We start from the raw sequence: 11,340 nt of genomic DNA, 5'->3' as shown, positions 1-11,340 counted from the left end.
ATGGTGGTGGACACATGGCACTATACCTTTGTTCTCACCTACTGAATTGTACAATGCAGAGTGTCAACTCTAATGTGTAACTAAGGACCTTGGAATGGTGGAAATACTGGCTCATCAGTAAAAACAAACATATCACATTTTTGTGGAATGTTAATAATAGAAACTGAGGAAGTCTTGAGGGACAGAGTATGCAACATACTCTCTCAGAAGTCACTGCATCTTGTGGTTTTGTCTGTGAACCTGCAGCTGTTCTTACTAAAAATTAAGGCCTATTGATTGAAAGTGTTTCTCTCTCTCTCTCTCTCTCTCTCTCTCTCCCTCCCTCTCTCTCTCTCCCCCTGAGTTCTAACCCCATGATCAAATACCATTATCATCTATTGAAATTTATGTTTAACCCTATACTGACTCCTACAGCCTCTTCAATGAGTCCTTCTAAACTGGAAGAATTCCCACCTGGAGTTTATTTTCCTTTTCTCATTCATGGGAAGCACTTACAATAAATATACTTTTCCTGCTTTGATATTAAAATCAGTCTTATCCTTTCATTATATTTTCAGTCTCTAGAAAACAGGGGCCATCCATTTCTAGTTCATTTATGGTCTCACAATAGCTGTGCCACACATGGGCACCAGGTAATGAAAAGAACTTATAACTACTTTTCTATTTTTTTAATTTTATTTATTTTTATTTAATGTGCATGCATGTATTGCTTGCATGTAGGTAGGTGCACCCATGTCATAAAATGCCCCTAGAGGTCAGAAGAGGGCATTGGATCCCCTGGAACTGGAGCTACAGATGGTTGATAGCCGCCATGTGGGTGCTAGAAATTGAACCTGGGTCCTCTGAAAGAGAAGTCAGTGCTCTTAACCACTGAGCCATCTCTCCAGACCACTACTTTTTTATTTTAAAATCACATAATTTAAGTGCAGCATCTCAACCATGTACACTTCACTAGTGTACAGTTCACTGGTTTTAAGTATATTCACACTATTATACAATCCATCAGTAAGGTTTGTCACCTTGCAAAACCAACTCTATATGTATCAGTTGCTAATTATTCCTCTCAGTTCCCCCTTAGTCCTCAGTAACTACCCATACATTTCATTGATAATTTCATTCAATCATAATTTAAATATTTTATATACATCATGGAAGTCGAATCAACAGTATTTTTCCTTCTGTGACTGGTTTATTTCACTTATAATATGTTCCAGTTTCACCTATGTTGTAGCATGTGACAAGATTACCCTTTGTTGTTTTTCAGTGTTTTGTTTTGAGATAGGGTCTCCCTCTAGCCCCACATGGCCTGGAACTCAATATATAGACCAGGCTGGCCTCAGTCTCACAGAGATCCACCTGCCTCTGTCTTTTGTGCCATGATTAAAAGAATGTGCCACCAAATCCAGCCAATATTGCCTTTAAAAAATTGTGCATGAGTGTTTGCCTGAATGTATATATGTGTACCATATAAATGTCTGATGCCAGTGGAGGTGAGAAGAGAATGTTAGATCCCCTGGACCTAGAGTGACAGGCTTTTGTGTGCCACCTGCTGTGGGCACTGGGAAGAGAAGCCAAGTCCTCTACAAAAACATCAAGAGCTTTTAACCACTGAGCCATTTCTCCAGCCCTGAGGATTGCCTCTTGTCAAGACTGTGTAATACTCATATATGTTACCTTTTCTTTATCTTTTCATCTGTGGGTGGATGTTTAGATTGCTTCCATCCTTTGACTATTATAAAAAATGCTTCAATGAACATAAATGCTCAGTATCTCTTCAGAATCCTACTTTGAATTTTAAAAAATAGCATATATTAATTGTACCAAGTAATGCATTTCATTATTACATTTTATACATGTGTGAATTTGTCAGTTCTCTAGAGGAATAAAACTAATAGAATAAATATATACTGCAACAGAGATTGATTAACATGGCTTCCACATTATGGGCTATATCTTAGTTAACATCCTGATGCTGTGATAAGCATCATGACCAAACGTAACTTGAGGAGGAAAAGGTTGATTTGACTTACCTTCCGTGAAACAGTTCACTGAGGGATGTCAGGGCAGGAACTCAAGGCAGGAACCTGGAGGCAGGAACTGAAGCAGAGACCATGGAGGAGTACTGCTTACTGGCTTGCTTGTCCTAGCCTGCTCAGTTACATTTCTTATGCAGCCCAGGCCCACCTGCCCAGGCATAGCACTGCCCACAGTGGGCTAGGTCCTTCCATACCAGTCAGAAATTAAGAAAATACTGCACAGGCATGAGCACAGGCCAGTATAATGGAGGAAATGAGACTCGTTTTTTTTTTCAGGGGTGTCTAGCTTGTGTTGGGTTGACAAAAACTCACCAGCACAGGCTGTCTGCAAGCTGGAGATGGTGAGAATCCAGTAACTGCTCAGCCTCTGACTTCTTTTGAGTAAATAAAATGAATCAAATTTGGTATGACTAATTTTTCAAATGATTGCTTGTGTTTGGCATATATTACAGGCTACTTATAATGACTATAATTTGACAAATCCTGCATTATTTATTTTCTAATGAAATTTTTATTAATTCTTTGAAATTTTCATATCATGTATTTTGATCATATCCACCCAACTCCTCACCTTAACTTCTCCCAGATCTACCCTCACCTCACTACCACTCACTTTTTATTTTTAATAGCCTATGTGCTGTCCATATAGTCCTGGGTGTGGGAGCATCAAATGGAGCATGGTTGACCTACTAGGAGTCACAGCCTTAAAGAAAACTGACTCTCCCTCCTTCAGAAGCCATCATCTGTCCATAGCTCCACAATTATGGGTAGGGGCTCCTGAAACCCTCCCTCCTCCATGCTAGAATGTTTACTGGGTTGGTCTTGTACAGGTCTTATACAGGCAACCACAGATGCTGCGAGTTCATGACTGCAGAGGTCCTGCCGTGGCCAGGACACACTGTTTTGTACCAGTCCTCTCTGACCTCTGACTCCTACAGTCTTTCTGTCTCCTCTTCTCAATGGTCCCCTAGCCTTGGGGAAGGGATTTGATATAAATGTCTCATTTGTAGCTGAGTCCTCCACAGTCACTTACTTTCTGCATTTTGGTCAGCTGTGAGTTTCTGCATTAGCCAGAATCCACTACACAAAGACCTGTCTCTGATTACAAATCTTGGATTCTTATAGTGAACATCTTAGTTGATTTTTTTAACCTTTGCTTGCAAATACAATCTCTGTCTCATAGATACCTGCAGATGACTCTTCCAAGGTTTCATTCTTTGTTCAAATGCTGTTAGTGGCTCTCTGGTACTTACTCTTGAGTCTCTGTTACTACCCAAGGGTTATATTCTCCATGAATTTGTCACTCTTGAAAACATTGGCTCACTTGCCATTTGCTGAGTCCATCTTGTGGTTTTTCTTCTCTGGAGTTTGATGTCTGGAAATGTTCTCCCTTCTTCATTCCCACTCTTACAAATAATAGCTATCCATTTCAAACATTGTTCATATGTACAACTGCTTTGAATTGTGTTTCCTTTGTTCTAATTTCCACTTCCAACAGGATTTTTACATCTTTGTGAAGAAAGGCTGTATCATCTTAATTTTTGAGTCATTTGAAGCACTTAACACAATGCTTTGAAGATAGAGGGCACTCAACAACCTTGTGTTGTAAAGACAGGAATAATAAGGGCTCCACTTAAGATGAGCCTGGGGGAAAGTGGGGATTCAAATCTTGGCTAGGTTACTTAGGAGCTATGGCATTTTGTAACTGCTCTGAGACACAAATTCAAATTTTGTGTGCTCTATTATTCAGGGTTCTCTAGAGGAACAGAACCAGAGAATGGATATATAATTGAATTAAATGGGGATTTATTAGATTGCACGATACCATCTAGGCCATCCAACAATGGCTGTCTTCACACTGGACAGGCTGAGAACTCAGTAGCGGCCCATCAAGAGGCTGGCCTTGAAGGCCTGGAGGAATCCTGTAGAGCCTCTGATCTTCTGTTCACATTGGAAAGCTGAAGAAGTTAGGCTCTGATATCAGAGAAAAGGGGCAACAGCAAAAGCAGCAACAAGGTAGGTGAACTCAACAGCACAGTATGAATGGGGGAGATGTACTTGTCTGCAGGATGGGAAGGAAGGGTAAAGGAAAGTAGGCAAAGATCAAGAAAGTTCCTCACAGGTGTGCTAAGGGATGTGTCTCATAGTTCATTTCCAGATACCCAAGACCATCAAGTAAGGTAGCATGACATTTTGTTTATTATCTCAGGTTATGGGAAGTTTCAAATAAAATACATTTAGCATTGATGTGTATTAAGCATTTCCAGGACATGACAATGATATTTATTTCATAGAGTTTTTCTTTCTGAGAATATCTTAAATATCTAAAACCTAAAGGCATTTATCCCCTCTTTTTAGCCATATTTATGATCACAAAAGACCAGTCAGGAAGACAAAATTGGACCAATGATTGACACACCACTCTATTCACAATTGGGTCCTATTTTGAAATTACTAGAGTATTTGTTAATGGATAAATTGGTAAGTATTTTAGTACCTATGAGACATCAAACACTGTTCTACATATAGCAGCAATCAAGAGACAGTCCCTGCCCTACAAAAATTTACATTCTCACCTACATAGTGATGGCCCCCATTGTTCAAGGGAAAGGACAAAAACCTGATCTACAAAATGGTGCCATTCCCCCATTGATTAACATCCTAAGCTCCATTTCTCAGCCTTATAACTTGCCTAGTATGATAAACTTTGGTAGAGCCCAGGAGTGTTTACCCTGATTTTTTTAAGTGAAGGACCTCAAAGAAGCAATGTAGAAACAAGCTATATACACACATACACATATATATGTACACAATGTATGTGTGTTACATATGTATGTATATGTGTTTATACATGCATATATTATTTACATGCATATATGTATAATATTTACGTGGGTGGGTATGCGTATGCATACATGTGTGTTTTGGATTTCCTGGGAAATTTTAGAATCAGTTACACCTGTACGTCAGGTGGCTCTGAGCTTGTCTATTTTTATTTAAATAACCTTAAAGTTTAGCTGCCTGGGAGTGAAAGTTACTCCATGGTGGAAGTCACCTGGAGCTTGGCAAACACCTAGGCTCTTCTCTGCAGCAAGTGCCCCATCCCCTCCCGCGGACCGCGAGGCGGTGCTGCGCTGAGGCCCTCCCGCGGGAGGCGCGGGCGTGGAGGGCGTGGGCCGTGGGCGGGGCGATCCCCGCAGTCTGGGTGCTGGGGAGCTGTCAGTGTCAGGCTCGGCTCGGGAGAGGAAGTGATCGCTCCGGGAGGAGCGCGAGCCTAGCGGCCGCGCACCGTGAGACAGCACATCCTGCGCTCGCCCAGCCCGCCGCCTCGGTCCTCTGGTGCCTCCACCGCCGCCTCCCGGGAGCCGCCGCTGCAGACAGCGTCCAGGTAACCCCCGAGCGGGAGGTAGCGTCTCCGCGCCGCCTCCTCCACGTCCCCCGCAGCCCTCAGCCCGGGTGGCATCCCCAGGGCACTGGGAGCCGCGCAGCAGCGGCAACCGCTGCAGCCACCGCTGGCCACTGCCTGGGCCCCTTCCCCAGGCTCCTGCGTACTCCGCAGAGTCCCCGGCTGCCAGGGCCCCCCAGCGGCAGCCCCGACTGCTGCTCCCCAGGAGCCTAGAGGGTAATGGGTGTCATCACCTTGTCGCCCACCTTGTACATTGGGAGAGGCATGCCAGGGCGCCCTCGCTCTTCTCCCGGGAAGTAGAAGGCCAGCCACTGTGCAGTCCACACCACTGTGGGCTACCAGCTGATGGCCCCTGGAAGGGAGAGCTGCAGAGTGAGGGAAAGGATGCTGATTGATTACATTTCTGAGCTGACTGCAAAGCTCTTAGAAGCTGTCACTACCCGCCAAGTCAGAGGGAGCGAATGCACTTCCAGAAAAGCTTTAATTAAACACTCACGCACAAGATGCCAGTTTTTCTGTCTACCAGGGGGTGGGGGGTGGGTGGGAGGAGTGTAGCTGGAGGATGTGTTTTGATAAACACCTTCTCGGCTGCCTGGCTCGCCTTCCCCAACTATCACCCGGAATGACTTGGCCATATAAAGCTATGCATCGTCATCGGAAGAGCAGTGATCCTGGCAGCCCTGATGGGAACTGAGTATGCTGGAGTCTCATGACTTGTACCTTGGCTAAGGTTAAACAGAGGTGGAGGACCAAGACAGGAAATCACTGGGCATTAGAGGCTTAAAGAAAGGCAGAAAATGAATGGACTGGATTGGTTATGCCGGACTCTACTACACCTAAATAAGGAGCAGGAACAAGTAACCAGCCATTTTCTTGCCTCTCAAACGAACATTATAGACTTGCAGTTCAGAGTTGTGAAAAAAATTGCTTCCAAACATTGCAGATTAGCAGGAAGGTAGCTGACAGTAAGGCAGAGCCATAATTGCATGAGATAGTCTTGGCTAATGGCCTGAACATGGGTGACTGTCTCTTGTAATATGTTTTGTGCAATTGTGGAAGTTATCAGAAAAACGTGTTGATCAGAATTAGGGTGATGGTAGATATGAAATAGGAATATCCCTTGTAAATTGCATCCTCAGGGTCCTATTGTGAATGGATGTTAATACCTTCCTCTGATTATTTACAATGCTGAGTCCCATCCTGAAGGTTGACTGCAAGCAAATGGCTTTAACTCTGCTCTTCTGACCCTGATTCTTACCGTAAGAAAATCCAGCACTGCTAGCACTAAGGCCTTATGTTCTCTTCATTGACATGAACTTTCCAGGACTTCTTAAGATCTGAAGAATCCAGTCCTCTAGGAGACAGTCTTCTAAAAATCTTCCAGTACAATACAGTTGAAGGCCCCAAGCATACCTTTCCAAACTGCTGGGGTTTGGGCCTAATTTTTGGTCAAATACATTTTGTTCATCTCTCTCTTGTTTCAGAATTCAGGCATCCATGCACCTGCTTGGCTCACTGGGATGCTACAGCCTTTTGTGCACTGCTCTGAGGAGGAGAGAATTAGTTTAGAGCCTCTGCTATTGCCAGTCCTGACCCCCTCCCTCTGAATATAAGCCAGAGGTCCTTCATCCACTTAGATCTTTTCATACAACCATGGTTAGGGAAATGGGCAGAGGAGAGTAACTCAACACATAGAAAGAAATGAGCAGAGTTCTTAAGCTACTGGTCTGTAGTGCCTAGTTTCTGGCCAGCTTTTGAGATGGTAAAAAGGGCCTTTTTGCTACGTGGCTTTCTGTTTAAGAGGCAGCACTTGCCTTTTCTACAAATATCAATTCCCAAGTCCACATTTACAGAAAGAGTTTTTCCTTAGAGTCCAGTGTTGATTAGGCAGTTCTTGGGTAATAGTGTTAAATGCATATCAACCTTTTAACACGAGGCCTGTCTCTTAGCATAGACTTTACCCTCTATGGGCCACTCATCCTCCCCGGTTTCTTTCCGACATGTAACCTAGATTCAAATAAAGAGTAACACAATAGCCACTAAACAGAGTGCCTTCTCTTCTTTGTTCTTCCTCCACTTTAGCCACTAAAAGAAAGTCAAGACTGATGACAGCCACTAAAATGCACTGAAAACATCGTCATATATTTCGTTTTAGACCTTTCAACATGAATTTTTTAAATTGTCACAAAAAATGTCATGAGGCATTGTTTGTAATCCTATTTTACAGTTGAAGAAACTGTGACACAAAGATGTCAAGTAACTTTCTAAAGTTTGCTGAAGTTGTACAGACAGGATTTTGATCTAGAAGTCTAGGCCCTGACTTGTAATCACATTCTTAGACTCTAAAGCAATTCTGATTGGTTTATTTTCACATATTGACTAGTAGACTTTTTTCTTGTGTTATTTCTTTCTAATTACTAGATTAATCCCATGACGTTGAGAACACTTTAGCATAAAACTGAGTTAAATATGTACCAAAGGTCATAGTCTAAAAATGGCAGAGGTAGGATTCAAACTAGGTTTGACAACTGTAACCTAGAACCCCTCCATTTTGGTTACTGTCCTGTGACAAACACAAAGAACACAATGTGACTGTCCTGGTGGGAGAGGTGATATTTTAAAGACACACTTGTGCTGTCAGACTATTGAAACAATGGACACCAAAGAATTAAAGTTTTCCCAGAAATCTTATGCCTGGGGACGGGAAAGGTGGAAACCCTGGTACCAGCAGAGAAGGAACTTGCCTTTGCCTCCCATGAAGAGATTTTACAGAGTTCTGACAGTTTGTCAGACCAACTTGAGGAGCCTAGACAGACTATGACGGATTGCTTAGTGGTACACACCTCTTGTCCCCTCTTTAAACCCAAATTCATGTTAATATCTTCAAGACAGTCTTGGGGGACACTGGATCCCTTTATTTATTTCTCTTTACAATGTGGCCACATTGAATAACTCTCCTGTCTCTACTTTTCATGATTACTTGCCTCTTTAATTGCCATATTAGAGATGAGTGTTTAGCACAGTTTGTTGGGGCTGCCAAGGGCCCAGGCTTTGACTCTAAAAACTCCCCTGACAGAAGTGTATCTATTTCTGGCAGATTGACTGCCCAGTTTGTGAGTAGTTGTTATTTTCTTGAAGCCACAAGTGTAGCCTTATTTTTTGTCATCTGATTGCCAACTGTGGGTGATATGACAAACTCAAGCTCCATTCATTGTCCCTTTGAGATAAAATATTGCATCGCTTCTATTCCCCTTGTAGATCTCAAAAACTATATAAAAAGTTGCTCCCTTTTATTAGAAACTTGTGGCTTCTACTTCTAGAAAATATGGGAACATATATTAGTTTGGGGACTTTGCTGGGACAATGAACTTCTAATGTTGACATTTTTCTTTGCAATATACATTCTGGGCTTGCTTCCTTTGCTTCTCTGTGTATGAATCTCATTGAATGCCAGAGTGGGGTGTGCCATATAAGACACTACTGCTCAGATGCTAGTCTGGAAGAGCATGCAGGTACACAGCATCCCTCATTGTTTTTGGAGTTGACCCCTTTACATCCGTAGTCACTGGGGAGCAGGTACATGAAATTTTTCCATGGGCATCAAATCCAATAAAGTTAATGCCTGAATAAATAGTTTTTTTAAAGAAATTTAAAATATTTGTAAATAGAAAGAGATTAAGAACCACTGGGTTTTTAAAAAATACTTAATTTATTTTTATTTTATGTGTATTGCCTGCTTTTTTGTAAGTGTACCTGTGTTGTGCAATGCCTATGGAGGTCAGAAGAGGGCATCAGATCCTCTGGAACTGGAGTTATGGACCGTTGTTAGCTGTCATGTGGGTGTTGGGAATCAAACCCAGGTCCTCTGCAAGAGCATCCAATGCTGTTAACTACTAAGCCATCTCTCCAACCCTAGACCCCTTGTTCTTAAGAAACGGAAGAGGGTATAAAAGTCACTCCACTGACATGTGCTGAAGAACTGAGCCAAGGTGAGCTAAGAAAGACCTCCAGCAGTGATTCATTCATCATGTGCCTGGAACAGACTTGGAGCTGTATTACTGGCATACTGGCACATTAGTTCATCAAATCACTCCAGATTCACAGTAAGGTTAGATGTCCTTATCTTCTTACACAAACAAGGAGATGCTTGGAAAGTTCACCCACTTGTCCCAGGCCACCTGAGGCCAGCTAAAGAAGTGCTAGATTTCAAATACAGATCAGCCTAATTCTAAAGTCCATTTATTCCCTTCCCACCGTATCTCTCTCATTGTTTCTCTATCTATGTGGGTTGCCAAAAAGTACTGTTTAGTGTAGCTTTTTCTTGTAGGAACACTAAGTGTCCCTCAAGAACATGTTCACACACTGATAGGGAAAGTCTAAAAGTGTTATCAAAGAGAACACAAAAATTAGAAACTTCTTAGTGTGGTAGAGGAGAGGCAAGTTCTGTTCTCCTTGACAGGAGATGAAGCCCCACTGATGTGACCCTCACATGTCACCATGTATCTTGCAGAGCACCAAATGCATAGCAGCCCCACCTAACAAGGCTCAAAGACCAGCTGTCCAGGGTAGCAGGGTTCAATACTCTTCATTTCCAAGATACATTTCCTTCCAGAATGCTGGCTTTCTGGGGCTTATCTGATCTGGAAACAGGCTCCTCACTAAATCCTGGGATATTTTGTACTTGACCACCCATTCTCAGTGCTCTGTTTGCTGTTCCTTTTGATCCTAAAGCCCTCTCAGAAGCTGCGTCTGCTTCCAAGATACTATTTAAAGCTTAATACATTTACACCTTGCAATACTGTTATAGCACAACCATTGACTCATCTTGGGGTACAGAATAGCTAACGCCACCAGGATGGCAAACGCACAAAGCCTTTCTGTGAGAATTGAGAATATTCTTTACAAGAAAACAGACAGGTCTCAGATACTATAGTGCATGGCTGTGTCTTTAGCCAACAGATCTGTATGGTCACAGCTACCAGTGCACTTTGTTATGATTTAACACAGACAGTGACCCCACTGTGTTTAACTGTCACCACTCCTTTGCCATCACAGTTTTTGCTTGACCTTTAACATTTTTCATCATGAATTTTAAAAATTACAGTGATGACTGGGGTGAGCATGGAGGATAAAACTGCTTACTATGCAAACACAAGGAACTGAGTTCAAATCCCCAGAACACATGTAGAAAGCTGAGTATGGTTTCCACAAGCCTGTAACTCCAGCATCAAGCTAAGTACAGAAAGGAGGCTCATTGGCACTTGCTAGGCACCAGCCTAGCTCAGAGTTCAGTGAGAGACCCTGACTCAAAGGAAAAAGGGAGAAAACAATAGAGAGGACAGCAGACATCCTCCTCTGGCCTCTACATCACACACACACACACACACACACACACACACACACACACATGCCCACATACCATACACATATATGGCACACATATGAGCAAAAGAAAACCACTTAAAATTGCAGTGAATATGATTTTAAAATTACCATAAACTGACATTTAAACATACAGTGATGACATCATTCATGAATTCAATTAAAATCTAAATACTATACTAACTGTAATGTAAATAGTATATGAAGTAGGCCGGGCGTGGTGATGTACACCTTTAATCCCAGCACTTGGGAGTCAGAGGCAGGCAGATTTTTGTGAGTTCGAGGCCAGCCTGGTCTACATAGTGAGTTCCAGGACAGCTGGGGCTACAAGGAGACCCTGTCTCAAGAAGACAAAAATTTCATGATTTCATCTTTCTTTATTGTTGAGTAAAACTCCATAGTATAAATGAACCACATTTTCATTGTCCACTCATCAATTGAGGGACACCTAGGTTGCTTCCATCTCTTAGCTATTGTGAAAAGAGCAGCAACAAACATGGATGTACAAGTGTCTCT

The 11,340-nt window shown here is 42.4% G+C and overlaps 1 protein-coding gene across 7 annotated transcripts in view; it reads left to right on the top strand.

Annotated features, from left to right (window-relative positions):
• Positions 1–5,153: 5,153 nt before the first annotated feature.
• Positions 5,154–11,340, top strand: part of Dync1i1 (dynein cytoplasmic 1 intermediate chain 1) — a 320,675-nt gene continuing 314,488 nt past the window's right edge. For 5 of the 7 annotated variants that reach the window (XM_008855222.1, XM_008855227.1, XM_008855225.1 and 2 more), the window contains exon 1: positions 5,154–5,424. The gene's annotated coding sequence lies outside the window, so the exon portion shown is untranslated. The remainder of the gene's footprint in view (positions 5,425–11,340) is intronic. The other 2 variants (XM_008855221.2, XM_008855220.3) reach the window with 2 other exon arrangements.

The sequence above is a fragment of the Nannospalax galili genome, unplaced genomic scaffold (genome assembly GCF_000622305.1).
Source record: "Nannospalax galili isolate Female #2095 unplaced genomic scaffold, S.galili_v1.0 scaffold187, whole genome shotgun sequence".
In the NCBI taxonomy this organism is placed as follows: Eukaryota; Metazoa; Chordata; class Mammalia; order Rodentia; family Spalacidae; genus Nannospalax; species Nannospalax galili.
This window is presented reverse-complemented; position numbering and strand designations above follow the sequence as displayed.